Source organism: Salvia hispanica, chromosome 5, assembly GCF_029641045.1.
Source record: "Salvia hispanica isolate PSC_SH4W2 chromosome 5, Shi_PSC_v1, whole genome shotgun sequence".
NCBI lineage: Eukaryota > Viridiplantae > Streptophyta > Magnoliopsida > Lamiales > Lamiaceae > Salvia > Salvia hispanica.
In genome coordinates, this window is record NC_142696.1 from 6,551,964 (window position 1) to 6,565,965 (window position 14,002).

The 14,002-nt window shown below is 34.5% G+C and overlaps 1 pseudogene; it reads left to right on the top strand.

Moving 5' to 3' along the window:
• Window positions 1-9,808: 9,808 nt before the first annotated feature.
• LOC125190644 (subtilisin-like protease pseudogene) lies at window positions 9,809-12,223 on the top strand (annotated as a pseudogene).
• The last annotated feature ends 1,779 nt before the right edge of the window (window positions 12,224-14,002 follow it).

Below are 14,002 nucleotides of genomic sequence, written 5' to 3' on the forward strand. Positions count from 1 at the left end.
GAATAAACTTTAAATGTATTAACCTATAGAACTTATAATTCTAATTTTTTTTTTAATTGCTGTGATTATACATTAAAATCATAATTGATCAGTTTCTTATTTTTTTTACATGCCTATGTGTATTTATTTGCATGAGAATAAAATGTATTATGTTGAGATGTTTTTAGTTTTAATTGATTGATTCTAATATTTTTTTAATTATTATGATATTAATGGTTAATTGCATTTGTATTTTATGGAAGACGTGAGTGGATAATTATCACCCACGTGCTATGCACGAATCATTTTATTTTCTTCACACACTTATTTTATACTGTAAAATAATTTTACGAAACAATAAACAATATCATCATATAAATTCAAAAATCATAAATATATATAATAAAAATGTATTAAATTCTCATTTTATGTATTATAGATATAGATATTGTTTGATAACAATTCTAAAAATATAAGTAAATTAAAATACTATGCCAATTATTGAATATTTAAAATTGTTATAAAGAATAAATTATTATAAGACAACATTCACATACACATATACAAAGAAGTATGTCAATAAATAATTAACTATTAACATAATAGAGAAAATATAAATTATACAGGTCCTATATATTGCTAGATGTCTTGAACGTCAAATTTGTATCTTTTTTCAACCTTCAATTTTCTTCATTTTTTACTACAAAGTGTCTGCAACAAATTTATTAATAGAATATGTACATGTAGATAAATATATACACATTATTATCTTATTTATTACTATAGTCTATCCAATTTTTGTGACACTACTTAATAGTATAACTATAACTTCATTGATAATGTAGATAAAATAAAAAATTGTGCTAAAATGAAGAAATATATTATGCATGTTTTTGAGTTAGGAATGTTATAATTTTGTCCTCTTTAAGAATTGCTAGAAATATTGAGATAAATTTTCCGAACCATACACATGCGGTACTCTAACTATTAAAATCAAAGAAAAAGAACAACAATAAATGAAATATAAATTACAATGAAAATTATAAATTAAACTGAACTATAAGTCGAGTCGAAAAAAATCCGCTTTCCCCAAGACAAATTATGTCACGACTATCTCTCTTGGATTGTCGTATTATTATCTTAACTTGTAGAAACATCTCAAATCTTATAGGCACCGATAAACTCGATGATGCTCCAAAAATTGAGCAATAAAATGCTCCAAAATGCACAATAAAATATTGAGAGCTTTAGAGAGATTGAAAATTTTTGGTTGTGTATAATCCATTTACTCTATACTTTTTATAGATACTTAAGATTGCGCTGGTAAGACACTTCCTAGTCGAGCTTCATTTCATTGCAATATAGTGACCCTATACACTAAAAAATCAAACCTTGAAACCTAAATCATAAACCCTTAACTTTAAGATATACTCATCATAACCACAATTCAATAAAAATTGCATAGCTTGAAAATTAAAATATGATCCATTAAACATACTACAATAAAATGTAAACATAAATGAAAACATATTTAAACATTGGAATTCAGTACATACTATAGTAATAAAATGTAAAACACCTTATTACTACTACAATCTAACCAATTACATTAGCCCTTGAACTCCAGCCACCTTTAACTCATAGAACGAATAATAAATTCATAGCCTAAAATACGAGCGGCGCCTTTGAGTCTCTTCGTCCTCCACACCTCTGGAGTCTCTTTATCTTCTTCAAATTCTTTTCAGTTCCAGAGCTTTTCTTCTTTCCTTCTACCCAACATTTTAATATCTAGAAAAAAAATTGATCTTGAAGGTATGTAAATAATACCAACCCATTACCCATGTATCTCATCTCCGGTTTTCTTGCCGGAATCACGGTGGAGGACTCTAGCAACTATGGCAAGGAAAATTGCGACGAACTTAGTGGAGATATTTATGAAAATTTATAGAGAGGGAAAGAAGTTGGAAGGAGTAGAGAAAATTAATGCCCTAAATGTGTGGAAGAAGAAAAGACAGATAATTTAGTGAATTTATTTATTATGGCCCGCATATGATTGGTTCCACCATTCACCATTCATTTGATTAATTTAAAATTATATAGAAATAAATGGATGAAATTATATATTATATTAAGTACTTAGTGGAGATATTAAGTACTTATTTAAAAATTAATAAAAATTTAGTTAAGGAAATGCTTATAGTTGGTCAAATTATTAAGAAACGTTCACTAAACAAAATTATTAAGAAACGTTCACTAAGCACTAATTTTAGTTTCATTGTTCCATTATTCCGGTGAAAGTTTATCATTTTTAATAAAAATATAATATAATTTTATATTCCATAAATACCCCCAAAACTCCCCCTTTATATATGTATAGATTTTTTTTTGTTCTATATTAATTTCCATATCCAAAGGGAAGAATTAAACAAGAAAAGCCTAGCTCCTACATTATTATGCCAAAAGAAAACTTAAACATGGAGTGTCTTCAAGCTCTAGCTTTTTACTTCTATGGAGGAAATAGTGAGGAGGTGGAAAAGAGATAGACGAAATCACACAGAATCATAAACAGAGGATTGTACGGTGGTGGCCGGTGTTGATGCCGGTGAGCGATTTAGTGGCCAATTCCAGCAATAGCTTGATACTGACATAGAGCTAGAAGAAAAGGAAAATCCAGAGAAAGAGAGAGAGAAGAGCTGGAAGGGAGAGTCACCTTTTTTTTTTCAAAAACTCCTTTTATTCTTTTTTCTCTCTTTTTTTTTTTAAGTGTGTCTAGAAGCATCTATCTTAAGAGATAACCATTGGATTTCATTTTTAAATTATCCCTATTTAACTAATTAGTGGGTTTCACAAAAATTCATCTTTTCAAACCAAAACAACACAATTTTAAAGCTCAGTTCAGTCACAAGTTCCATTAACCAAGAACAAGTACCAATTGTACAACCAATTCCCGAACCTTCAACTTCTACACCTAATGTTGTAGTGCTGCGCCGCAGTGGGAGGGTCTCTCATGAGCCCGATAGGTACATTGGTTTGGGAGAATCTATGGATCATTCCTCGGATCCCTGGAATTTTGCAGAGACACGGGCGGATGTCGATCATTGCCAATGGGTAAGTGCAATGGATTCGGAACTACAATCTATGATAGACAAAGACTTCTACGATTTATCTGTCCTACCCGAAGGTTGTACTGCCATTGGGAGCAAGTGGATATACAAACGTAAACGTGGACCCGATGGACAAGTTAAAGTCTTTAAGGCAAAACTAGTGGCTAAGGGGTATACCCAAAAGGAAGGTGTCGATTACGACGAAAGGACATTGGACTGCAGGAAAGAACATACTCAAGTACCTTAAACGGACTAAGCACTATATTCTAGTTTACAAAGTAGGCGAGCTTTGTCCTTTGGGATATACTAATTCAGACTTTCAAGCTGATCAAGAATCGAGGAAATCAACTTCTGGTTATGTGTTTATCTTAGGAGGTGGAGCCGTAATTTGGAAGAGTGTAAAGCAGAAATGCATTGTAGACTCTACCATGGAAGCCGAATATGTAGCCGCATCGGAGGCTGCAAAGGAGGCTATATGGCTCAAGAACTTTCTTATGGACTTAGGTGTGGTTACGAATCTGCCCAAGAGCATCACCATTTATTGTAACAATTCTGGTGTTGTGGCTAATTCGAAGGAACCAACAGCTCACAAAGCGAGCAAACACATAGAGAGGAAGTATCATATCATCAGAGATATAGTGCAGAGAGGAGACATACAAGTAGTCAAGATAGCGTCAGAGAACAACCTGGCAGATCCCTTTACAAAGGCATTGGCGGTGAAACCGTTCGAGCGCCATGTTGAAGGAATGGGAGTTCGACTCGCTCGAGACCTCAACTCGCTTTCAGTATACGTGGGAGAGTTAGACGTAGTGCACATTTTTTGTATACTCGAAAGTTGTTTTGAGTATAAGTGGGAGATTGTTAGAGTTTGTATACTAGAAATCACCTTTCGAGTGATTGAATACTGTTAAAACTCTTATTTTATTTTCCAAAGGAAACAGATTATTTTTTTCATAATGTTTTTATGTTTTACATTTAATGGATGTTTATTACATGTTTAAATGTATAAGTAACTTAACAAAGTCTAAATCTTTGTTTTAGTAGATCGGTTGTGGGCGTCATTCACTTTAAAGTAACACGGTCAGTTCTGAACAAAGAAAAGAAGAATTTCACAACCTAGATATGCTTAGACTACCTATCGTGAAAGGTTGCAATGTCAGTCCGATTATTTCTAAGCCTTACTGAATAAGATAACGTTGGTGTGGTATAACACTGAATTGGATCTAACAGCGAGACATGTCTTTATGCTATCTACTGAAAGACGAGGTCTCGTAAATTATTATTTCTTAATCAATGTACGTTAGTATTGAGCATACGGTATTGATTATGCACTATTTTGACTTACCAAATGGTGCGGGTTTTTCGCAACCCAATAAGCCTGGTATATTGGGTAGTGGTGATTAATATCTAGCGGTGCTAGGATTGCTATTACATTGAATCGTGCGCGAGGTGAGTCTCGTTTGATAACATCCTCAAGAGGAGCTTGAAATAAGGTTTTATTATTCGAAACCTAGCTAGTTGGAGTTTGATTACTATATGTATAATAAAAAAGTTTTTCTTGCTGAGTTCACTCTTAAGCGCGGGAAATAAATATCAAGTAATGGAAACCCGGAGTACTTATAATTTCGGATTTGGATGGAGAGTGCAATATTACTTGTGTAGTGGTTGCTCGTAATATTCCAATTATGAGCTTATATTAAATTGGGTTTAATTTAATTAGTAAAAAGCTAATTGGAGGAGCTCATATCCAAAACCTTCCACAGATCCATGTCTGGGCCCAATATGTGACTTAATATAAATAGGAGAATAGAGGAGACAGAAAACGCAATTATTTTAAGCAAAATTTCGTCCCCCTCTCTACTTTGAAGAGGACGAAAATTCCTCTTTTCTCTCCTCCGTGGAATAGGTTTTTCGTCTTCTTTATTTAAGTCCTAGTATACTGGTGAGATCAGCTCACCCTAGTATCAGTTTACAGTCCGGGAATCAGACAGAAGATCCGTGGTTTAGTACTGAAGATCTTCACGTGGAGAAGGCGCTAGCTATCTTCGATTCTTTGGAGAATCATCAAGGTAAAATAGCTAAACCGGAGAAAAACATGTTTTAGGTTTTAATTAATTTAAAGCATGATGTATTTGAGTTATGAGCATGATACATGTGATAATTGCGCGAATAGAATTTGTCTAAATAATATGCTAAATAGATCAGGATTATTATGTAGTCGATTTATGTGAGCGCTTCCGCTACCAACCCCTTCACTCCCTCCGTCCCATAAAAAGTATGAGCATAAGATGTGACGTGAGAATTAAAACAAAAGGGTGGAGAAGGGTAGTTAAAGACTTAAAGTAGTGGATAGTGGGATTCCCATTATTATTAATGTTTTAATGGAGGTTGATGTATAGGACTAATAAATTGGGATAAGTTTCCATAAATAGAAATGTCCATATTTTTCTGAGACGGATAAATATGAAAAATACACATATTTTTATGAAACAGATCGAATTTTATAATATGAATAAATCTATATAACCAAATTTTATACAACTAAAAAAAGATTTAATTTATGGTTCAATTATAATTAAATTTACTTCTCTATCCTTGTGATAAAACTACCACCTCTTTTTCCTCTCCCCACAAAATATGCCCTTTTTTTTTGTTTTTCCCCCTCTCCCATTTATTTTACCCTATTTCCGAGTTATTTTCCCTCTCTCATTTCTTTTCCTTTAATAATTTAGAAACTTATATACTCCATCTGCCATTAAAAAGTGTGTCATTTCTTAGCACCACAGATGTTAAGAAAAATTAGTGGAAAAAAGTTAGTGGAAGATGAGCTCTATTACCATTTGTTGTAAAAGTTTACCGAGACTCCTATTCGCGGACAGATTAAAATAAAAAAACGGAACTCTTATTCACGAACGGAGGGAGTATCTTTTCCCTTCTATATACACTTACTATCCATATTTATTCTCTCTCCCATTTTCTCTCCCCACAAATTATAGCCACTCTACACTCATATTTGTTCCTATATTCTAGGATTTAGTTTATTAAGGCAACATAACTATAAATGTAAATTTTATAGGTAACAAAATTGAAGACATTAAAAAAGGCATTCTATTATTCAAATTTATAGTAGTAACGAAATCTCATGTTGCATAGTACTAGTCTACTAGATAAATAAATTAGTGATTTTTTTATATGGTTTATAGTCAAATACTCAAAATTCAATTAGTGGTTTATTTTATCCAACCTTTGTATTTGTCGGAGAAATTCTAATGATATTATTAGTGTTTCATTAAATAATTTTTTTAATATACTGGACATTTAATATCACAAAAAATAGATAAATTAAAGTGAACTATTATCATTGAACTATTTGAATTGTAAGAGAAACGCTAATGATATTAGTTTCTGATAAGACTCGTTTCATGCATTGGTTATTAGTTAATTTATATACTTTCAGAGAGTTAACGTGTAAAATTTGAGTTTAGGTGAGCAAGCAACTGCTAGGTCCAGTCGATCGTATTAGCTGGCCTAAGTATATTTATACGTGATTTAGCTTTACAAATATAACACAAAGAGCATTTAAGTAAAGAAATAAGAATTAATAACCAAACCGGTTTAAACAAAAATCAGTTAAAAATATAAGGGTAAATTGTATGTATTTTACAATTTTTGTTAATTTATCTTTACTTATTTAATATTTAAATATAGTTAAAACATCAAATTACTAATATAATCTTATTTGGTTATACATAATTTGATTGTTTATCATCACTCTTATAATATATGAGATGAAAATGTATTAATGAAACGTGAGATCTCTTATTAAAAGTAATAAAAATGAAGTAAGATAATAAATAAGGAATGAACCAAAATGAAAAGTTGAGAAATATAATAAAGGACAAAAGAAGTTGAATAAGTATATACTATTAGGAAGTATGTCCGACCAAAAGAAAGATTAAATGGACACGCCTTCGGCATGACTAAAGAAAACATTACCAAAAATGCCTAAATAAAATTTTAAATAAATGGGCTGGGGCTGGCAGTGTGTAGCTCCTAGGCCTGTCAAAATGGATAGTGGGTATTGGATACCCGATATCCAAATTCGAAAAAGTTAGGTAATTGGATATCTAAAATCCGATTTTTCGGGTTTCGGATCGGGATCGGATATTGAGAATTTTGAATTTTCGGGTATCGGATTACCCAATACCCGATCGGGTATATACCCGAATTATCCGATTTTTTGATAAATTAATAAATAGTGTATTAAATTCTAGGCCCATTTTTTACAAACCCAATTTCTGCGTTATATTCTTAATTGAATTCTAATTTTTAAAATTTAAGTAATTAAATATTATGGTTTTTAATTTTTACTGAGTTACTGATAGACACCTGACATGCCTCCCTCCCATCTCCTACTCTCGCCTGTACATCCCTCCGCCGCCGCCCACCGCCGACACCGTCTCCTCTCCCAGCGCCGCCGCCCTCTACCTCCATCAGCTCGTCCACTAGTGAAGATAAATATGTGATCAATTTTTGATTGCAGGAATACTTTGACACACTATTCTAGTAATTTAGATTATAAGCATTCTTTATACATGTACTAGCAAAAGTTTGTAGTTAATATTTTTTTAAAAATCAAAATTAAAATTGAAATTGGGACTGGATACCCGATTATTCGGGACTGGATACCCGAGTCGGGTATCCGGGTATCCGAAATCAAAATCGGATCGGGTATCGGGTACTAAAATTTGAGAAATTCGGGATCAGGTATCTGCGGATACCCGATTTGACAGGCCTAGTAGCTCCTGTTGTACTATCAATATATGTATTTATATACAGCCTTCGTCTATTAAAAAATAATTTTATTTGCCATTTTGAGATATCTATGAAAACCAGACTTATTTTAAAAATAGAAAACTTTTTTTATATTTTATCTAATTTTTCTTCTTTTTTCTTTTATTTTTTTCTCATTATCTCTCTCACTTTTTCTCCTTTTTCTCTCTCTCTCTTTATAAATTTATCATTAAAATTCAGTGTCATCATAAATGAGACTATTTTTTCAGAACGGATGAAGTATTATATAATATGATGAATAATATTTTTCATAATTTAAAAAGGATTATTAGTAAGATCATTAGGTGTAATCGATACCATAATTAACAAATCACAAAATTAAGGTAAAAATAAGATTTTAAAGAAAAGAAAATCATGTTTTTTCTTTCTAGAACTCAAGTAAATATCTATGGTTTCACTGCAATGTGCTGCGATCAATTAGAACTACAAAAGGTTTATTAATTAAGGGTTCTCTTCATTTTTAGTTAATAATAAAGGTATAACACAATATTCTTCTTTTTATAAAAAAAATAATTATTCATTATATTATACAACAATTCTCATATAATTCATGACACATATATTGATAGTTGGACATGATGCCAGCCCATTAATTTTAAATTTTATTTTGTCATTTGATGTTTTGGTCTGAGTTGACCTAGGTCTTCGTCAATTGGAGATAATGATGTAAAGCTCACAAAATATCTAACAATACAAAAGGATATTAAATCGCACCTTTTTATATAAAATTATTTTGAAAGATTATCGCCAGCAAAATCTTTAAATTTTACCCCCTTATTTAATTATTGCACGGGGTTTAGAAATTTTAAAAAAAGTGAGTTAAATAAATTAATGGAATATGTATCCCACTTATATATATACTTAGTTTATGATAAAATATGAGTAGAATATGCTGATAAAATGTGGGGTCTACTTATCATTTGTGGTATGTGTAATAGACTCTTATTAGGGAATGAGACCGAAATAGAAATACAAGACTCTTATTGTGGGACGTAGGAAAAGCACTAGCACTGGACAAATAGAAATTTCACCAAATTGAACTAGAAGATAAAAAAAATACTTCTACTATCCTTTAAATATTGTCACATTTTTTCATTCTCGTCCGTCATACAAAATTTGTCAGATATCACTTTTTACCATTTTTTATAATGGACCTCATATTCCACTGACTCCTTTCAACTCATATTTTATTATGAAACTAATACTCCCTCCGTCCCATAATAGATGTCTCACTTTCCTTTTTAGTTTGTTCCACAAAAAATGCCACATTTTTATTTTTTTAAAAAAAAATTTTCTCTCACTTTAATATAAATATACTCCCACCGTCTCAACTAAGTTGAGTCCTATTCCTCTAACGGATGTTCCAACTAAGTTGAATCATTTCATTTTTTAATAAAAAAAACATCCAATCATTGTTATTTTATTTCACTATCTACTTTACTCTCTCTCTTTATTTTTCCTACTTTATTCATCTCTCCTACTTTTCAACACAATTTCTTAATCTATGTGCCCAAAAGTTATGTCTCATAGTTAAGATAGCGGGAGTACTATTTTCTCTTACCAATCAACATACAAAACAACATCTCCAAAAATATCGTTTCATTAGTCAAATGTGCCATTTATTATGGGACGGAGGGAATATATAGAAGTAGGATCTACTAACTTTTTCAACACACTTTTCATCATATTTCGTAAAATCCGTGCCGATTAAAGTGTGACAAAATTTAGGGGGGGGGGGAAGTAATCATCACGAGAGCACTACAGTGTGGATGGGTCAAAAATGGCAGCCCCTCTTATACGATATTGATTCTATAAGAATGGAAGACTAGGGAATCCAAAATAAACAGACAACAATAACAATTCCTTGTTAATAATCATGGCATTCCTATCTTTTGGAATTACCATCTTTAGCATATTCTGCATCACTATACTACCCATATTTGCATCTGAGGTACCAAATAAAAACACCTTAGAAACCTACATTGTTCATGTTGAGACACCTGATGCACACCTTATGTCTAATTCTCAGTCCGAAGATCTAGAGAGCTGGTACCGCTCTTTTCTCCCGGTTACCACAACAAGCACGAGTGAGGACGAGGCGCGTCTGGTTTACTCATACCGCCACGTGTTTAAGGGGTTTGCTGCGAGGCTTTCACCCGACCACGTCAAGGAAATGGAGAAGAAAAAAGGTTTCGTCTCGGCACGGCCTCAGAAACCCATGTCTATGCACACAACACACTCTCCCAAGTTCTTGGGGTTGTACCAGAACACAGGTTTTTGGAAACACTCCAATTATGGTAAAGGTGTGATTATTGGAGTGGTGGACACCGGAGTACTGCCTGAACATCCGTCCTTCAGCGACAAGGGGATGCCTCCACCACCAGCTAGGTGGAAGGGGAAGTGCCAATTCAACCACAAAACATGCAACAATAAAATCATTGGAGCAAGATACTTCTATGCCGAGGACCAAAGCCCACTTGATGATGATGGCCATGGCACTCACACCGCGAGCACTACTGCTGGGAACTTCGTTGAAGGGGCGAATGTTTTTGGCAGCGCCAACGGCACAGCTTCAGGCATTGCACCACATGCTCATCTAGCCATCTACAAAGTATGCTGTAGTGATAGTTATATCCTTGCTGGGATGGATGCAGCGATTGAAGACGGAGTGGATGTGCTATCACTTTCTCTATCCGTGGCCTCAGATGACTTGTTTGACGATGGTATTGCAATCGGTGCATTTAGCGCGATGGAGAAGGGCATCTTCGTTAGCTGCTCTGCTGGAAATAGTGGCCCATTTCCCGGCTTTGTACGAAACGGGGCACCTTGGATTCTCACAGTTGGAGCAAGCACTATAGACAGAAAACTGGGAGCCAGAGCAGTGTTGGGAAACAAGCAACAATTTGAAGGCCAATCAGCTTTCCAACCAAGGAATTTCCCGATAAAGCTCTTCCCACTTGTTTATGCAGGGATGCTCAACGCTTCCGACGAATACGCGCCTTACTGCTTCAACGAATCACTCAGCCAAAGCGACATCCGAGGGAAAATAGTGGTGTGTGAGCTAGGCGGGTTGAGAATCCAAAAGGGCGTAGTAGTGAAGAGCGGCGGTGGTGTCGGAATGATTCTGTTGAACTACGAGGAATACGCAAACTCCACTTCAGCCGACGTTCACGTCCTTCCGACCACACACCTCAGCTATGCAGACGGGTTGAAGATCAAAGCATACATAAATTCAACAAGTAATCCAACCGCAACAATTTCTTTCCAGGGCACATTGATAGGCGATGATCGTCACGCGCCTGTGGTTGCTGCATTTTCCTCCAGGGGACCTAACTCTCCAAGCCCTGGAATCTTGAAACCCGATATTTTAGGCCCTGGGGTCAATATTCTTGCAGCATGGCCTACCTCTCTTGAAAACAAACGCAACACAAAATTCAATTTTAACATAGAATCAGGCACCTCAATGTCAGCCCCACACCTGAGCGGGGTGGCCGCTCTGCTCAAAAGCGTGCATCCTGATTGGTCACCCGCTGCAATCAAGTCTGCCATCATGACAACTGCAGACGACGTGAACCTCGCTCATAACCCGATTGAGGACGAGAAGTCCCTTCCGGCCGACATCTTTGCCACGGGGGCAGGCCAAGTGAATCCATCAAGAGCTAACGACCCAGGGCTCGTCTACGACATCCAGCCCGAAGAATACATTCCTTACCTGTGCGGTTTGAACTACACGAACCGCCAGGTGGGCATCTTTCTACAGAGGAGGGTGAATTGCTCAGTGGAAGCGAGCATAGCGGAAGCACAGCTAAATTATCCTTCGTTTTCTATCAATTTCTATGGCCGAGCAACTTCACAGGTTTACACGAGGACTGTGACTAACGTCGGCGATCCAAACTCATCTTACCGCATCGTGGTATCGCCACCACGCGGCGTTGATGTACAAGTTGAGCCTACCACACTCAAGTTCTCGAAGATAAACCAGAAATTGAAGTACGAGGTCAAGTTCAAACTACTCGCATCTGCTCCGAATACTACATTCGTGCAAGGATTCTTGAAGTGGACTTCTCAAAACCACTCTGTTCGAAGCCCTATAGCTATCTATCTAAATGAGTTTGACTAGTGTGGAAATGGATGTAGCCGCTTAAGATTATGTTATGATAAAAATCATAATAAATTGCACTCCCTTCGTCCCAAGGAAGATGACCCCTTCCATGGCGGCAAGGAATTTTATATAGTTTTATTTTATGTATTAAGTGGACAAAATAAAGTAAGACAACTCTATTTCACAGTAAGAGTCACATATAAATACATATAAATGTATTTCCATTTATAGTTATAGGTCATCTTGGTTTGGAGAAACCAAAAAGAAAAGTGGGTCTTCCTCAGTGCGACGAAGGGAGTAATACTCTATCTCACAATAAGAGTCACATTTTGTCGTTTCTGTCTATAATAATAGTCATATTTTATTTTTTAACTCCACAATAACTGTTATATTTTAATTTTACCATAAATGATAAGTAAGTAACTTATCTCATTCCCATTCTATTATAAAATCAAAGACAAAGACAAATTGTTCGTAAAGTCATGAACTTTCAAAATAGTGTGGTTTCAAAATAGATGTTGAGGATGGGACAAGGGTCGAGATTAATCGACTACGGAATGAATCAAAACCCCTAACTGTAACCTCGCAGATAGGCTAATAGATTATCTAGCTAATTTATCCGTTTCAACCGGTCAATGATTTGATGGAAAATATTGAAAAAGATGTTCTCGTCGTGAGTAAACCACCCCGATCTATTGCTTGGACTGATCTTAGATATAATTCTTCTTAAATGATATAACTAGAATATTCATATATGCTTCATTGCAACTTTCAACAATATTCAAAGCAGGAGAAGTGCAACAGGGCTTCTTGTAAGAATATTGGGAGAATGTGTCGTATGCAGGGACAACGATTCCTGAGGTCGCGGTCAAGAGCCTTTGTCCTAGCGGCAAAGAGCTTAGACTGTTAGACATAATTTTATCATCATATATTCAAGAATACATAATTGAATATAAATAAAGCAAGATCTTCGAACATCATGTATTTCACGTAAAACCATAAACATAATAGGATCGAAACATACCTTGGCGATCCATAGCGGAAGCGATTGAGGAAGGAGGAGACGATTTCCTTGAACCTTTTTCCGGCGTAGTAGCGCAACTCCAAGGATTTGTTTCTCTCTCTTTCCCTCGTTTATGTGTTCTCTTAATGTGTGTGTTTTGATGGGATCACCACACTTGTATATATAGGCAGAGAAAGGATAAACCCTAATTATAAAACATTAAAGCCCTTTCCATCAAAGTGGCCATTTAATATAACAATAATAGAAGCGTTTCTTTTCATTAATTTAATAACAAACTTGATTCCCAAGTTTAATAACAATCACAGACTTGATTCCTTACCATATATTTAATTAATATATAGTTCATTATTTTGGTTAGTCAACGAATTGCTAATCAAAACTATATATTATAATATATTCATTTCCTTAATTGTAATAAGAATCATATGCGATTTGCTACTAATTGATTTTGTCAATTAATAGCTAATTAATCACGAAACGTCCCAATAATAATAAGTAATTTAGGGAAAATGTGTCTTGTACCAAGTTAATGTATTACATTCAAAATCCAATTCTATTTAGGATTCTATCACATGTCACACATGTGAGACATAAAACTTACATTCTCCCACTTGGCGAACATGTGGGACACAAAGTTTTCGATTCTCCCACTTGTCACACTTGACGGAGCCACAATAAAATAGACATAATAAACATAAGGCGCGCATAATATTGGACTTTATAAATACTTGCATCATTGGTAAACATAAGTATTGTATTAGTGAGACTACTAATGCGGGTCATGGCGGGCGTATATCATTCAATCGACATAGTTCCTTCCATGTACCACATCACCAATAACCCCACTAATATAATCTATAAGTGACACAATGTCCATAATTGTCTTATTTCAAGACCTCCTGCATTAATACTAAACACGTACATATGCATATCAAATAA